This window comes from Scyliorhinus canicula, chromosome 20, assembly GCF_902713615.1.
Source record: "Scyliorhinus canicula chromosome 20, sScyCan1.1, whole genome shotgun sequence".
NCBI classification, from domain to species: domain Eukaryota; kingdom Metazoa; phylum Chordata; class Chondrichthyes; order Carcharhiniformes; family Scyliorhinidae; genus Scyliorhinus; species Scyliorhinus canicula.
This window is the reverse complement of record NC_052165.1, coordinates 1,394,545-1,410,899: the sequence shown is the minus strand read 5'-3', so window position 1 is coordinate 1,410,899 and position 16,355 is coordinate 1,394,545. Positions and strand designations below refer to the sequence as shown.

Here is a 16,355-nt window from a genome sequence, read left to right as displayed (position 1 = left end):
AACACCACTAGTCACAACCTTCCATTCAGATAAACAGCAATAGCAGGGGTTTTGGGGGGTTATTCGGGAGGCACAACAGAAATTCATCCCAAGAAGGAGGAAAGATGCTAAGGGGAGGACAAGGCATCCATGGCTGATGAGGGATGTCAAGGACAGTGTAAAGGCTAAAGAAAAAGCAGACAATGGCGATGATTAGTGGGAAACCAGAGGATTGGGAAGCCTTTAAAAGTGAGCAGAGGACAACTAAAAAAGCAATAAGGAGGGAGAAGATGAAGTATGAGTGCAAGGTAGCTAGTAATATAAAGGAAGATAGGAAGAGATTTTTTCAATATATAAAAGTTAAGAGAGGGGCAAAAATAGACATTGGACCACTGGAAAATGTGGCTGGAGAAGTAATAATAGGAAACAAAGAAATGGCAGAGGAACTGAATAGTTACTTTGCATCAGTCTTCACGGTGGAAGACACCAGTGGGATGCCAGAGCTCCAGGAGAACCGGGGGCAGAGGTGAGTGCAGTGACCATTACTTTTTTTTTTTTAAATAATTTTTATTGAAAGAGTTTTTCCATACAGACATTTACCCCTACTAATTTTTAAATTATTTACAACACAATCCCTCTAGGCAAATATCCCTCCCTCGCCCGCCCTCTCGCGCGCCCCAGCCCTCCCCCCCCCCCAGCAACAACTTAACAAACAAGGCAGCCTACAGTTTCAGACATGAGCAGTGAGCAGACTTGCCCGCGTTACAGTCGTGCTTGTCCCCCCACGACCATTGCTGCCCCCCCCTCCCCTCCCCTCCTCCCCCCCCCCTCCCCCCGGGTTGCTGCTGCCACGACCCCGTACGCCTATCTCTGATCTAAAAAGTCAAGGAAAGGTTGCCACCGCCTGGAGAATCCCTGTACCGACCCTCTCAGGGCAAATTTGATCCTTTCTAGCTGAATATAGCTAGCCATATCGTTAATCCAAGTTTCAACGCTTGGAGGCCTCGCGTCCTTCCATTGAATTAATATCCTTCGTCGAGCCACTAGGGACGCAAAGGCCAGTATTCCGGCCTCCCTAGCCTCCTGTACCCCGGTTCTACCCCGACCCCAAGATCGCAAGCCCCCATCCTGGTTTGACCCTGGACCCCACCACCTTCGACACCGTCCTTGCCACCCCCTTCCAGAACCCTTCCAGCACCGGACATGCCCAGAACATATGCACATGGTTCGCTGGGCTTCCCAGACATCTGACACACCTGTCCTCACCCCCAAAGAACCGGCTCATCCTTGTCCCCGTCATGTGAGCTCTATGCAGCACCTTAATTGAATGAGGCTCAGCCTCGCACACGAGGAGGAAGAATTGACCTTCTCCAGTGCATCCGCCCACGTCCCGTCTTCTATCTGCTCTCCCAGCTCCCCTTCCCACTTGGCTTTCAGCTCCTCCCCTGATGCTTCTTCCGCCTCCTGCATTATCTTGTAGATGTCTGATATCTTCCCCCCTCCGACCCAGACCCCCGAGAGCACCCTATCACTCGCCCCCTTACTGGGGAGCAGGGGGAACCCCTCCACCTGCCGCCTAGCAAATGCCTTCACTTGTAAATATCTGAACATGTTTCCCGGGGGGAGCTCAAACTTCTCCTCCAGCCCTCCCAGGCTCGCAAACCTCCCCTCTATAAACAGGTCCTTCAGCTGCCGTATGCCCACCCTGTACCAGCTCTGAAATCCCCCGTCGATGTTCCCCGGGATGAATCTATGGTTCCCTCTTATTGGCGCCGCCAACAGACCTCCCATTTCCCCCCTGTGTCGCCTCCACTGCCCCCATATCTTGAGGGTGGCCGCCACCACCGGGCTCGTGGTGTACCTCGTGGGGGGGAGCGGCCATGGTGCCGTTACTAGGGCCCCCAGGCTTGTGTTGCCACAGGACGCCCTCTCCATTCGTTTCCAAGCTGCCCCCTCCCCTTCCATCATCCACTTGCGCACCATTGACACATTTGCCGCCCAGTAATACCCCGAGAGATTGGGTAGTGCCAGCCCACCACTGTCCCTACTCCGCTCCAAAAAGACCCTCCTCACCCTTGGGGTGCCATGCGCCCACACGTAGCTCATGATGCTACTCGTCACCTTTTTGAAGAAGGCCCTAGGGAGGAAGATGGGCAAGCACTGAAATAAAAACAAGAACCTTGGGAGGACCGTCATTTTGATTGACTGCACCCTCCCCGCCAGCGACAACGGTACCATGTCCCACCTCTTAAATTCCTCCTCCATCTGTTCCACCAGCCTGGAAAAGTTCAACTTGTGGAGGGTCCCCCAGTTCCTTGCCACCTGCACCCCTAAGTACCTAAAGCTCTTTCCTGCTCGCTTGAAGGGGAGTCTCCCAATACCCTCTCCCTGATCCCCCGGGTGTATCACAAAAACCTCGCTTTTGCCCAAATTTAGTTTGTACCCCGAAAAGTCCCCAAACTCTGCTAATAGTTCCATTATCTCCGGCATTCCCCCTTCTGGGTCTGCCACGTACAGCAGTAGATCATCCGCATACAGCGATACTCGATGTTCCTCCCCTCCCCTAGTCAGTCCTCTCCACCCCCCTGAACCCCTCAGTGCCATCGCCAACGGTTCAATCGCCAGTGCGAAAAGTAGGGGGGATAGGGGACATCCCTGCCTGGTCCCTCGGTGGAGCCCGAAATACTCCGACCTCCTCCCGTTTGTCACTACACTCGCCGTCGGGGCCGAGTAGAGCAACTTCACCCACTTAATAAACCCTTCCCCAAACCCAAACCGTTCCAACGTCTCCCACAGGTACTCCCACTCCACCCTATCGAATGCCTTCTCCGCGTCCAGCGCTACCACTATCTCAGCCTCCCGTCCACTGCCGGCATCATAATTACATTCAGCAATCTCCGCACGTTCGTGTTGAGCTGCCGCCCCTCTCACGAACCCTGTCTGGTCCTCATGGATTACCCCTGGCACACAATCCTCTATTCTAGCTGCCAGGATCTTTGCCAGCAACTTGGCATCCACGTCAGAAGCGAGATAGGCCTGTAGGACCCGCACTGCACGGGGTCTTTATCCCGCTTCAATATCAGGGAGATCAGAGCCTGCGACATTGTCGGGGGCAGAACCCCCCCCTCTCGCGCCTCATTAAAGGCTCGTACCAGTACCGGTCCCACCAAGTCCACATTTTTCTTGTAGAATTCCACCGGGAACCCATCTGGCCCCGGCGCCTTCCCCGCTTGCATCTGACCTATTCCCTTGACTAGCTCCTCTAGCCCTATTGGCGCCCCCAGCCCTTCTACCAGCCCCTCCTGGACCCTTGGGAACCTCAATTTGTTTAGGAAGTCATCCATTCCCCCTCTCCTCGTCGGCGGCTCAGACCAATACAACTCATTGTAAAAATCCCTGAAGACCCCATTCACTTCTTGCCCCTTCTGCACTACCTTCCCGCCCCTCTCCTTCACTCCCCCAATCTCCCTAGCCGCATCTCGTTTGCGAAGCTGGTGTGCCAGCATCCTGCTCGCCTTTTCCCCATACTCATAGGCCGCGCCCTGTGCCCTTCTCCACTGCGTCTCTGCCTTCCTGGTGGTCAGCAGGTCGAACTTGACCTGCAGGCTGCGCCGTTCTCCCAGCAGCCCCTCCTCTGGTGCCTCCGCATATCTCCTATCCACTTCCAATAGCTCCCCCACCAGCCTCTCCCTCTCCTGCCTCTCCTTTCTTTCTCTGTGTGCCCTTATGGAGATCAGCTCTCCCCTGATCACTGCCTTCAGGGCCTCCCAGACCATCCCCACCTGCACCTCACCCGTGTCGTTCAAGTCCAGATAGCTCTCAATGCTCTTCCGGACCCTTTTACACACCTCGTCGTCCGCTAACAGCCCCACATCCAGCCGCCACAGCGGGCGCTGGTCCCGCGCCTCCCCCATTTCCACATCCACCCAATGTGGTGCATGATCAGAGATCGCAATGGCCAAGTACTCAGCTTCCCGTACCCTCGGGATCAGCCCCCTGCTCAACACGAAGAAATCGATTCTGGAGTACACTCTATGGACGTGGGAGAAAAAGGAATACTCCCTCGCCCTCGGCCTACCAAACCTCCATGGGTCTACTCCTCCCATCTGCTCCATGTACCCCCTCAGCACTTCTGCCGCTGCCGGTCTCCTATTGGTCCTTGAGCTCGATCTGTCTAGCCCGGGGTCCAGCACTGTGTTAAAGTCCCCCCCATGATCAAGCCCCCTGCCTCCAGTCCCGGAATGAGGCCCAATAGGCGCCTCATAAAACCCGCGTCATCCCAGTTCGGGGCATATACGTTGACCATCACCACTTTCTCCCCCTGCAGCTTACCCTTCACCATCACATACCTACCCTCCTTATCCACCACCACCTCCTCCGCCACGAACGACACCCTCTTTCCCACCAGAATCGCCACCCCCCGGTTCTTTGCGTCCAATCCAGAGTGGAACACCTGTCCCACCCACCCCCTTCTCAGGCGAACCTGGTCCACTACCTTCAAATGGGTCTCCTGTAACATTGCTACATCAGCCTTCAGTCCCTTCAGGTGTGAGAATACCCTTGATCTCTTGACCGGCCCATTCAGCCCCCTCACGTTCCAAGTGATCAGCCGGGTCGCGGGACGACCCGCCCCCTTCCCCTGCCGATTAGCCATGTCCTGTTCTCTGCTCGCCCCGGGTCGACCCTCCCCTTCTGACCCGCTCCTCATGGCGATGTCCCCCTCCCCCCACCTCTCCAGTCCTCCACTTCCCGTTTCTGGTCTTTGCAGCAGCAACCCGGTGTCCCTCCCTAACCCCCCTCCCCCCCCCCCAGGCTAGGACCCCTCCTAGCCGCGATGTACCCTCCATCGTACTCCCGTAAGTCAGCTGGTTCACGCTGACCCGGCTGCTCCTGCCACACTCCGACTCCCCCCGGCTCGGGGGGGGGGGGGGGGGGGGGCTCCCCCCCCTTGCCACTCCTCCCTGGCCCCGCTCCAGCGCGGGAAAGGTCGCCATTGCTAGCCACGCCCCGCACTCCTCCCCTCCCCCCTCCTCTGCCCCGCGCGCGGGGAAAACAGAGGAAAGCCCGTGCTTTCGCCCTGCCACACCCCACCCCGCCATCTTCAGTTCCACCCCCGTCCCCGTCCATGCCTGTAAAGAGCCCCCCCTAAGAGCCCATATCCCCGATCTGCTCTCCCCCCCGTCCCGCCTCCCCAACTTAACATTATAAATAACAGATAGATAACCAATAACAATGTACTTAACAGTCGCCCTCTACCAAACAGCATAAATAACCATAAATAACCATGAATAACCACAATAACAATAACTAAGGGAAGTTGGCAAAGGGGGGAAAAAACATCAGAAGAAAAACCCCCAGCAAGAGTTCAAGATCCAAACAAAGAGTTCAGCTGAAAGTACCCGAGCGGCTACGGCCGCCAAGTATCCCCTGGGTCTAATTCAAGTCCAGTTTCTCTTCCTGTACAAAGGCCCACGCCTCCTCTGGGACTCAAAATAGTGGTGTTGGTTCCTGTAGGTGACCCACAAGCGCGCTGGCTGCAGCATTCCGAACCTGATCCGTTTTGCATGTAGCACCCCCTTCGTCCGGTTGTACCGGGCCCGCCGCTTTGCCACCTCCGCACTCCAGTCCTGGTAGACCCTCACCGTCGAATTCTCCCACTTGCTGCTCCTTTCCCTCTTGGCCCACTCCAGCACTCTCTCACGGTCGCTGAGTCGCTGGAACCGCACCAGCACCGCCCTCGGGGGCTCATTTGCTCTTGGCTTCCTAGCCATGACCCTGTAGGCCTCTTCCAGCTCCAGGGGTGAAGGGACGGCCCCTGCCCCCATCAGGGAGCTCAGCATTTCTGCTACATATCCCGGGAGGTCTGACCCCTCCAGGCCTTCTGCCAGGCCCAAGATCCTCAGGTTCTTCCGCCTCATTCGGGTATCCAGCTCCTCAAAACGGCTCTGCCATTTCAGGTGGAGTGCCTCGTGCACCTCTACCTTTCCCACGAGGACCGTGGCCTCCTCCTCCCTCGCAGTCATCTCCTGCTGCAGCTCCCGAATCGACGCCTCTTGGGTCGCCTGGGCTCCCATCAGCCTGGTGGTCGTCGCATTCATTGACTCCAAGAGCTCCATTTTCAGCTCCTTAAAGAAGCGCAGGAGAGCGGCCTGCTGCTCCTCCGCCCATTTCCTCCATTCCTCGGGTGCGCCACCGGCCGCCATTTTGGTCTTCTTCCCCCGCTTTTTTTGAGGAGCTGCTGTTGCTTTCTTTACCACCCCACTCCGGGTACCGACCATAAAGTTGGTCTGGTTCTCTTCAGGGAGCCTTCCCCCACCGGGATTTGTCCTTACAGCGCCGTTGGGGCCCTCCAATCGGCCCGAAAACACCTTTGTAGCAGGAGCAGCCAAACGTGCGACTTAGCTGGTCATAGCCGCAACCGGAAGTGCAGTGACCATTACTAAGGGCAAGGTTCTGGGGAAACTGAAAGGTCTGAAGGTGGATAAATAACCTGGACCGGATGGACTACACCCCAGGGTCCTAAAAGAGATCACTGAGGAAATTGTGGAGGCATTAGTGATGATCTTTCAGGAATCACTGGAGGCAGGAAGGGTCCCAGAAGAAGGGGGTGAGGCAGAAGATGGGAAATTATAGGCCAGTTAGTCTGACTTCGGTCATTGGTAAGAGTTTAGAGTCCATTAGTAAAGATGAGATCGCGGAGTACTTGGAAGTGCATGGTAAAATAGGACTGAGTCAGCACGGCTTTGTCAATGGGAGTTCATGTCTGACAAATATGTTAGAATTCTTTGAGGAGGTAACAAGCAAGTTAGACAAAGGAAAACCAGTGAACATCATTTATTTAGATTTCCAGAAGGCCTTTGTTAAGGGTAAGATCCTAGCATGGATAGAGGATTGGCTGATTGGCAGAAGGCAGAGAGTGGGGATAAAGGGGTCTTTTTCAGGATGGCAGCCGGTGACTAGTGGTGTGCCTCAGGGGTCTGTGCTACTATACACATAAATGATCTGGAAGAAGGCACTGTTGCTAAGTTTGCAGATGATACAAAGGTCTGTAGAGGGACAGGGAATATTGAGGACGCAAGGGGGCTGCAGAAGGTTTTGGACAGGCTAGGAGAGTGGGCAATGAAGTGGCAAGTGAAATACAATATGGAAAAATGTGAGGTTATGCAGTTTGGAAGGAGGCATCTAGGCATAGACTATTTCCTAAATGGGGAAATGCTCAGGAAATCAGAAACACAAAGGGACTTGGGAGTCCTTGTTCATGATTCTCTTAAGGTTAATGTGCAGGTTCAGTCGGCAGTTAAGAAGGCAAATGCAATGTTAGCATTCATGTCAAGAGGGCTAGAATACAAGATCAGGGATGCACTTCTGAGGCTGTATAAGGCTCTGGTCAGACCCCATTTGGAATATTGTGAGCAGTTTTGGGCCCCATATCGAAGGAAGGATGTGCTGGCCTTGGAAAGGGTCCAGAGGAGATTCACAAGAATGATCTTTGGAATGAAGAGCTTGTCGTATGAGGAACGTTTGAGGATTCTGGGTCTGCACTCGTTGGAGTTTAGAAGGATGAGAGGGGATCTTATTGAAACTTACAAGATACTGCGAGGCCTGGATAGAGTGGACGTGGAGAGGATGCTTCCACTTGTAGGAAAAACTAGAAGCAGAGGACACAATCTCAGACTAAAGGGACGATCCTTTGAAACAGAGATGAGGAGGAATTTCTTCAGCCAGAGGGTGGTGAATCTGTGGAACTCTTTGCCGCAGAAGGCTGTGGAGGTCAATTCACTGAGTGTCTTTAAGACAGAGATGGATAGGTTCTTGATTAATAAGGGGATCAGGGGTTATGGGGAGAAGACAGGAGAATGGGGATGAGAAAATATCAGCCATGATTGAATGGCGGAGCAGACTCGCTGGGCCGAGTGGCCCAATTCTACTCCTGTGTCTTATGGTCTATGGTCCTTAAGTGGTCCAATCCTTTCGCTGGCCACCCTCTTGCTTCTTACATATGAATAAAAAGCTTTGGAGTTCACCTTAATCCTACTTGCCAAGGACGTTTCATGACCCTCTCCTCACCCTCCTAATTTCCCGCTTCAGTACCTTCCTACTTTCTTTATACTCCTCAAGGGTTTCAACTGTTCCCACCCTTCGAGATCGTACAAAAGTCTCCTTTTGCTTTTTGATGAGGTTCACACTATCCCTCGTTATCCAAGGTTCCCTAAACTTCTCAGACTTATCCTTCGTTCTCTCAGGAATGTGACTTTCCTGAATCCTAATCAACTGTCGCTTGAAAGGCTCCCACATGTCCGATGTTGATTTACCCTCCAACAGCCGCACCCAATCCAAATTCTTCAATTCCGGTCTAATGTTACTGTAATTTGCCTTTCCCCAGTTTAGCTCCTTAACGCGAGGGTTACCCTCATCCCTATGTAAAAGTACCCCGAAACTTACAGAACTGTGGTCACTACTCCCGAAATGTTCCCTTAATGAAACCTCAGCCAACCGTCCAAGTTCATTCCCCAGGTCTTGATGGAGTTTCAACTTGGGAAGAAGATTTTATAGAATCCGTACAGTGCCGAAGGAGGCCATTTGGCCCATCAAGTCTGCACCGACCCTCCTAAAGAGCACCACCACACGCTATCTCCATGACCCCACCTAACCTGCATATTTTTGGACTGTGGGAGGAAACCGGAGCACCCTGAGGGAACCCACGCAGACTCCGCACATTCACTTAAGGTCAGAATCGAACCCAGGTCCCTGGCGCTGCGAGGCAGCAGTACTAACCAATGTGCCACATGATGACCTGGGTCCCTAGCACTGTGAGGCAGCCGTGCTAATCACTGTGCCACCGTGTCAAACCAGGTCCACGGCGCTGCGAGGCAACAGTGCTAACCAATGTGCCACCATGTCACCCCAAAACTAGAGGCTATAAATAGAAAAATCTGGAGAAAATCAAATTACTGCGGATGCTGGAATCTGAAGTGAAAGGGAAAATGCTGGAAAATCTCAGCAGGTCTGGCAGCATCTGTAGGGAGAGAAAAGAGCTAACGTTTCGAGTCTGATGACTCTTTGTCAAAGCTCAGTCTGCTGCCAGACTTGCTGAGATTTTCCAGCATTTTCTCTTTCGTTGCGGCTATAAATAGATGGTAGCCACCAAGAAATCAAATAGTGAATTTAAAAGAAACTTCTTTACCCACTGTTGAGAATGTGGAACGCGCTCCCACAGAGAGTAGCTGAAGCAAATGAATAATAATCGCTTATTGTCACAAGTAGGCTTCAATGAAGTTACTGTGAAAAGCCCCTAGTCGCCACATTCCGGCGCCTGTTCGGGGAGGCTGGTACGGGAATTGAACCGTACTGCTGCTGTGTTCGCATTACAAGTCAGCTGTTTAGCCCACTGTGCCAAACCAGTCCCAAATTGATTTAAAGACAAGCTGGATAAATTTACGAGAAAGAAGGAAATCGGGGATTATGCTGATTTATTTAGAGGATGAAGGACAGGAGTAGGTTTGAATGGAGTATAAATGCTAGTATGGACTGGTTTAGGCTAAATGCTTTTGATGCTGTATAGAACAAAGAACAGAGAACAAAGAAAAGTACAGCACAGGAACAGGCCCTTCGGCCCGCCAAGCCTTTGCCGATCATGGTGCCCTAACTGAAAACAAAATCTTCTGACCTTACTCGTTCCATATCCCTCTGTTTCCTCCCTATTCATCTACCCATCCAGATATCTCTTCAATGTTGCCAAAAACAGTTTCCCCGCACATCTCCCTTAAACTTCCCCCCTCTCGCCTTGAACCTGTGCCCCCTTGTATTTGACACTTCCAACCTTGGAAAAAGCCTCTGACTATCCACCCTGTCTATGCCTCTCATCATTTTGTAGACCTCTATCAGGTCTCCCTTCAGCCTCCGTCTTTCCAGTGTCAACAATTATAATTTTGCTGTATATTCTATATAATTCTATAGAATTGACTCAATAGTCCCAAATGATCCAATCTTTCTTACCTTGGCTGGAGACACAGTCTGTACCTCTCTGGAACATTTAAGACTATGTTATCAAAGTCCCAGTTATTTATGACCAGTAAACAGATTCCCATGTTGGGCATGTGGGCTCCTAGCAACCAGTTTTCTTACCTAGGTCGGGGTCAGTGCTTGAGCTGTGAGTTACAGCGAGTGGAAACTTCAGCATTCTCTGTCGTTGAGCTTTCTTTGTTCAGACCACCAAAACCAAGGTTCAATCCCAACTCCATCTCATCCACTCTTTGGCTCAAATGTGAATGATAAGCCTGGGATGTTTGACTATTTAATCCACTTTAATATATTACAACATGTTTATTGTTTGGGTTTATTATCCCTGTTGATCTACAGATTAGTCTGTAAAATAGATTAGGTGAGATCCTCATCATCCCTTTAGCAATTAGAATATTCTGTATGTTCATATAATTAATGCACCAGACACTGTAAAATTACCCAATGTAATATTGTTCATGAATAACAAAAGTTTCAGAGATTTATCAGAAACTTTACACCACTTTAGAATTCATCAAAGGACATAAAACATTCAAAATCGAGAATGGGCTCGTTCAAAACTGTTTCCTTTCTGCCTTTGAAAGGCGGAAGTGAAATTCAGGCAGAATGAACATTTTACCCATCCTCACTTACCCTGGGGACTCACATGGGTCCCCAAGCATAGTCTGAACTCAGATAGCATTCCCACCTGGCAGTCGTGTCAAGTTCACTGTCTTGGGCCAGGAAAATGGGATCTGGGAGTTAAACTCTCAGTTCCCACATTCTAGGGCCAGAAAGGGATTGTTCTCCCCTATCACCCCTCCTTAAAGTAGGTTTGTTATCCATTTCAGTGAACCATAGAATCCCTACAATGTAGAAGGAGGCCATTCAGCCCTTTGAGTCTGCACCGACCCTCTGAAACTCCCCCACCCTATCCCCATAACACCACATAGTATAACCTGCACATATTTGGACACTAAGGAGCAATTTATCATGGCCAATCCACCTAATCTGCACATCTTTGGACTGTGGGAGGAAACCGGAGCACCCGGAGGAAACCCATGCAGACACGGGGAGAACGTGTAGACTCCATACAGACAGTGACCCAAGGCCGGAATTAAGCCCGGGTCCCTGATGCTGTGAGGCAGCAGTGCTAACCACTGTGCCACCCCTACATATGTTGCCCAGATCTTCCCAACACTTTGGTGACAGACGTCTTCCTGTGGATGGAAACAAACTATTTCAGGGAAATCTAATTTAGCTGCGCTGGGACAGTGCCTGACTATTGATGCAAATCCAGCACAACTCACCACATTAAGGCCACAGTCTCTCTGTGCTAAACCTTCTCATCAAGGCCACACCTCCAAAGTTTCTGAGGAACAGTTTTATTATTTTGCTTACTTTTTGCCATGCCACCATTTTCACTCCAATGTTGCCTTTGAATGGCTTTGCATTTTGGATTAGGCACCAGTTCAATTCTCAATGTATTGGTTAAATCTGAACCATTCTGACAACATTCCATTTACTGCCTTTAACTTGATCTCACTCGACGGGAGTGCAAGCTGATGGTTGCTGCGAGCCCCGGGGGCCAATGCTTGAGAAATTTGAACTTTGCAGCCTCATTAACATTTCCCGGCACTGGCATCTGCCTAAAGTCAGCAGGAATTATATCACCACCGATAGTCAGCGGTCCAAACTGAGAAGGGGGGGAGGTTAGGCTGCACTGGGGGCCCACAGGAAGGTCCCTGCTAAAGTATTGTGGTAGTCACCACTGATGTATATATTGTATATACAGGATGTCGGTGTAGGTGTTTTGTGGTAAGGCCCTGTACTACAGGTAGGGGGTAGTTCCCTGCCTGCTGGCTCCGCCCAGTAGGCGGAGTATAAATATGTGTGCTCCCAGTGCAGCAGCCACTTCACCAGCTGCTGTCGGAGGCCACACATCTCAGTGTAATAAAGCCTCGATTACATCCAACTCTCGTCTTTGTGTAATTGATAGTGCATCAATTTATTACACTGAGATTTCAGAGATGGACCTCCACATCAAGCCGGATCACCTGCAGCTGGATCCGCAGTCAGACAACTCCAAGAAGGACTTTTAACATTGGCTAGCTTGTTTCGAAGCGACATCGGGTCTGCGCCAGACCCAATTCCTGAAGCTCAGAAGATTCAGATCCTCTACACGCGGCTGAGCTCCAACGTCTTTCCGCTTATCCAGGACGCGCAGAGCGACGCGGAAGCCATGGGGCTACTGAAGGAAAACTACGCTCAGCGGACTAACACGCTCTACGCCAGGCACATCCTCTCCACTCGTCGTCAACTTCCTGGTGAGTCAGTGGAAGGTTTCTGGCATGCCCTGATTCCCCGAGTTAGAGACTGTGACTGTCAGGCCGTCATGGCCACGGAACACTCGAACTTGCTCATGAGAGACGCTTTTGTCACAGGGATAGGGTCTGATTACATCCGCCAGCGCCTCTTAGAAGGGGCCAATCTCGACCTCGCGGAGACTAAAAAGCTAGCGCTCTCACTTACGGTGGCTTCACGCAACATCCAGGCCTACTCCCCCGGCCGTGCAGCCCACCCCTCCTGCACATCGTGGACACCACAGACGGCCGCCCCATCATGGACCTCACCAGCGACCACCCTCAGCCAACCCCAGGCCTGTGCCGTGCGGCAGCCAACCAACCCCGGGGGTACCAAATGTTACTTCTGTGGGCAGCCTAAACACCCCCAACAGCGCTGCCTGGCCCGGAGCGCCCTTTGCAAGGCAAAAATGGGACACTTTGCTGCGGTGAGCCAGGCCCGCTCAGTCGCCGCTATTGTTCCGACTACCCCCACGTGCAACCAGTGGGCACCGCCATTTTCCCCTCCTCGGACCATGTGCGGCCCGTGGGCGCCGCCACCTTATCCTCTCCAGGAACATCGGGCTCCGCCATCTTGTCTTCCCCATGACATGTGCAGCCCATGGGCGCCGCCATCTTACCAGGACCCATGCCCCCGGGCACCTCATCGCTGCTACCATCGACGACCAGGCATGTCACGCCTCGGTCATGATTGACCAGTCTCGCCCACACAACCTGTCAACTGCTTCCACCAATGTGAAGATCGATAAGCATGAGATCTCCTGTCTGCTGGACTCTGGGAGCACCGAGAGCTTCATTCATCCCGATACAGTAAGACGCTGCTCCCTTGTGGTACACCCCGCCAACCAGAGAATCTCCCTGGCCTCCGGTTCCCACTCCGTGGAGATCCGGGGATACTGCATAGCCACTCTCACTGTCCAGGGCGTGGAGTTCAGCGGTTTCCGCCTCTACATCTTCCCTGATCTCTGTGCTGCCCTATTACTCGGCCTGGACTTCCTGTGCAACCTCCAGAGCCTAGCACTGAAATTCGGCGGGCCCCTCCCACCCCTTACTGTGTGCGGCCTCGCGACCCTAAAGGTTGACCCACCTTCCCTATTTGCAAACTTAACGCCGGACTGCAAACCCATTGCCACCAGGAGCAGACGGTACAGCACCAAGGACAGGACCTTCATCAGGACCAATGGTTGACCGGTATGTCCTGCAGGCCACCTTCCCGTACCTGGACACCATCTGCGGCCATGATCAGCAGGACCATGACGCCAACCTTGCCAAATTTCTCCACACTGCCACTCTCCTCAACCTAACTTATAACAAGGGGAAGTACGTATTCAGCATGAACCGCTTAGCCATCCTTGGCTATGTGGTCCAGACGGAGTTCTGGTGCCCGATCCCAACCGCATGCTCCCCCTCATGGAGCTTCCCCTTCCCCACTGCCCCAAGGCCCTCAAACGATGCCTGGGGTTCTTCTCTTATTATGCCCAGGGGGTCCCAAACTATGCGGACAAGGCCCATCCACTCATTCAATCCACTCTGTTGCCCCTGACGGCCGAGGCTCACCAGGCCTTCAACCGTATTAAGGCTGACATCGCCAAGACGTCGCTCTAGCCGCCACCCTCAACCAGGCAGGCAGGCCCGTGGCATTTTTCTCATGAACCCTACACGCCTCCGAAATTCGGCATTCCTCCGTCGAAAAAGAGGCTCAAGCCATCATTAAAGCTGTGGGGCATTGGAGGCATTACCTGGCCGGCAGGAGATTCACTCTCCTCACTGACCAACGGTCGGTTGCCTTCATGTTCAACAACACACAGCGGGGCAAGATCAAAAATGATAAAATCTTGAGGTGGAGGATCGAGCTCTCCATCTACAACTACCAGATTTTGTATCGCTCCGGTAACCTCAACGAGCCCCCCGATGCCCTATCCTGAGGTACATGTGCCAGCGCACAGGTGGACCGACTCTGCACGACAACCTGTCACCCAGGGGTCACACGTTTTACCATTTCATCAAGGCCCGCAATCTGCCCTACTCCATCGAGGCAGTCAGGGTGATCACCAGAGACTGCCAGGTCTGTGCGGAGTGTAAACTGCCCTTCTACCGGCCGGACCGTGCCTGGTGAAGGCCTCCCGCCCCTTTGAACGCCTCAGCGTGAACTTCAAAGGGCCCCTCCCCTCCATCGACCGTAACACGTACTTCCTCAGTGTGGTCGATGAGTATTCCAGATTCCCCTTCGCCATCCCATGCCCCGACATGACGTCTGCCACCGTCATCAAAGCCCTCAACACCATCTTCGCTCTATTCGGCTTCCCTGCCTATGTCCACATGAGTTGCGTCAGTTCCTGCTCAACAGGGGCATTGCCTCCAGCAGGACAACCAGCTATAATCCCCGGGGAAACGGACAGGTGGAGAGGGAGAATGGGACGGTCTGGAGGGCCGTCCAGCTGGCCCTACGGTCCAGAAATCTCCCGGCCTCCCGCTGGCAGGAGGTCCTTCCCGACGCCCTGCATTCCATTCGGTCGCTTCTGTGCACCGCGACTAATGAAACACCCCATGAACATATCTTTGCCTTCCCTAGGAGGTCCACCACCGGGGTGTCGCTCCCGACTTGGCTCGCAGCTCCAGGACCCGTGCTCCTCCGTAAACACGTACGACTCCACAAGGCGGACCCGTTGGTTGAGAGGGTACAGCTACTTCACGCCAACCCACAGTATGCCTCCATAGCGTACCCTGACAGCCACTAAGACACTGTCTCCCTCAGGGACCTGGCACCAGCTGGTTCCCCACACACACCCCCCCTCCGACCCGGCGCCACCCTCCCCTCCCCCAGCGCACCCCACTGCAGCCCCCACTCCGGAACAATCCGTCCTCCCCTTGCCCACACCCAAGGATGAAGAGGATTTCGAAACGCTCCCAGAGTCACCGAAGACCAAACCGACACTGGAATCACCACCAGCACTGCGACGCTCCCAACGGCAGATCGCGGCTCCGGACCGACTGAATCTGTAACATGGCCTGGACGTTTAAAACACCATCCCTCTGTACATAATTTTCCCCTCCACCCCGCTGGACTCCATTTTTTTTGCTCTCCGTACTTTGAAAAGACTACCTGTATATAGTTCTCCACCACCCCCGCCGGATTCAATCTTAACAGGGGGTGAATGTGGTAGTCACCACTGATGTATATATTGTATATAGAGGATGTCGGTGTTTTGTGGTAAGACCCTGTACTACAGGTACGGGGGTAGATCCCTGCCTGCTGGCTCCGCCCAGTAAGCAGAGTATAAATATGTGTGCTCCCAGTACAGCAGCCACTTCGCCAGCTGCTGTAGGAGGGCACATATCTCAGTGTAATAAAGCCTCGATTGCATCCAACTCTCGTCTTTGTGTAATTGATCGTGGATCAAGTATGTAAGAGTAAGCAAGTCTGGGATGAGCTGGGCACAGCCAAGTACAGGTCTCTCCTATTCTGTTTAGCTCACTTGGCTAATCGCTGGCTTTGAAAGCAGACCAATGCAAGCTGGCAGCACGGTTCAATTCCCGTAACAGCCTCCCCGAACAGGCGCCGGAATGTGGCGACTAGGGACTTTTCACAGTAACTTCATTTGAAGCCTACTCGTGACAATAAGCGATTTTCATTTCATTTCATTTCATTTCTTCCTGCCTCACAAGGAGCTTTTACAAATTAGAAAAAATAAACTGTCCTGGGCTCCTCCAGCCTGGATTCAGAGGAGGTTGAGGCCATGCCGCCTTTAATTGAGTTTACAACGATGTCATCAGGATGTGGGTTTACCAGCTGTATGTTGGATAGTTTCCAAACAGTAGGTTTAATTTAACTTTACTCTGTCCTATACAAATTAGGACTTATGCTGGGTGATAAGTAATAGTCGGCATGGAGAATCAGACAGCAGATATTAAAAGATCCCTTTTCAGTTTATATTTTATTGAAACATAAATATTTCACTTGAATAAAGCAAATGTCTAACAAGTTGAATAAAAGCAGTAAAGGGAAAAACCTTC

The 16,355-nt window shown here is 52.5% G+C and overlaps 1 protein-coding gene across 2 annotated transcripts in view; it reads right to left on the bottom strand.

Moving 5' to 3' along the window:
* LOC119955312 overlaps positions 1–10,319 on the bottom strand; it is a 198,889-nt gene extending 188,570 nt beyond the window's left edge. The window contains exon 1 of one of the 2 annotated variants that reach the window (XM_038781401.1): positions 10,105–10,319. The gene's annotated coding sequence lies outside the window, so the exon portion shown is untranslated. The remainder of the gene's footprint in view (positions 1–10,104) is intronic. The other variant, XM_038781399.1, reaches the window with a different exon arrangement.
* Positions 10,320–16,355: the final 6,036 nt, after the last annotated feature.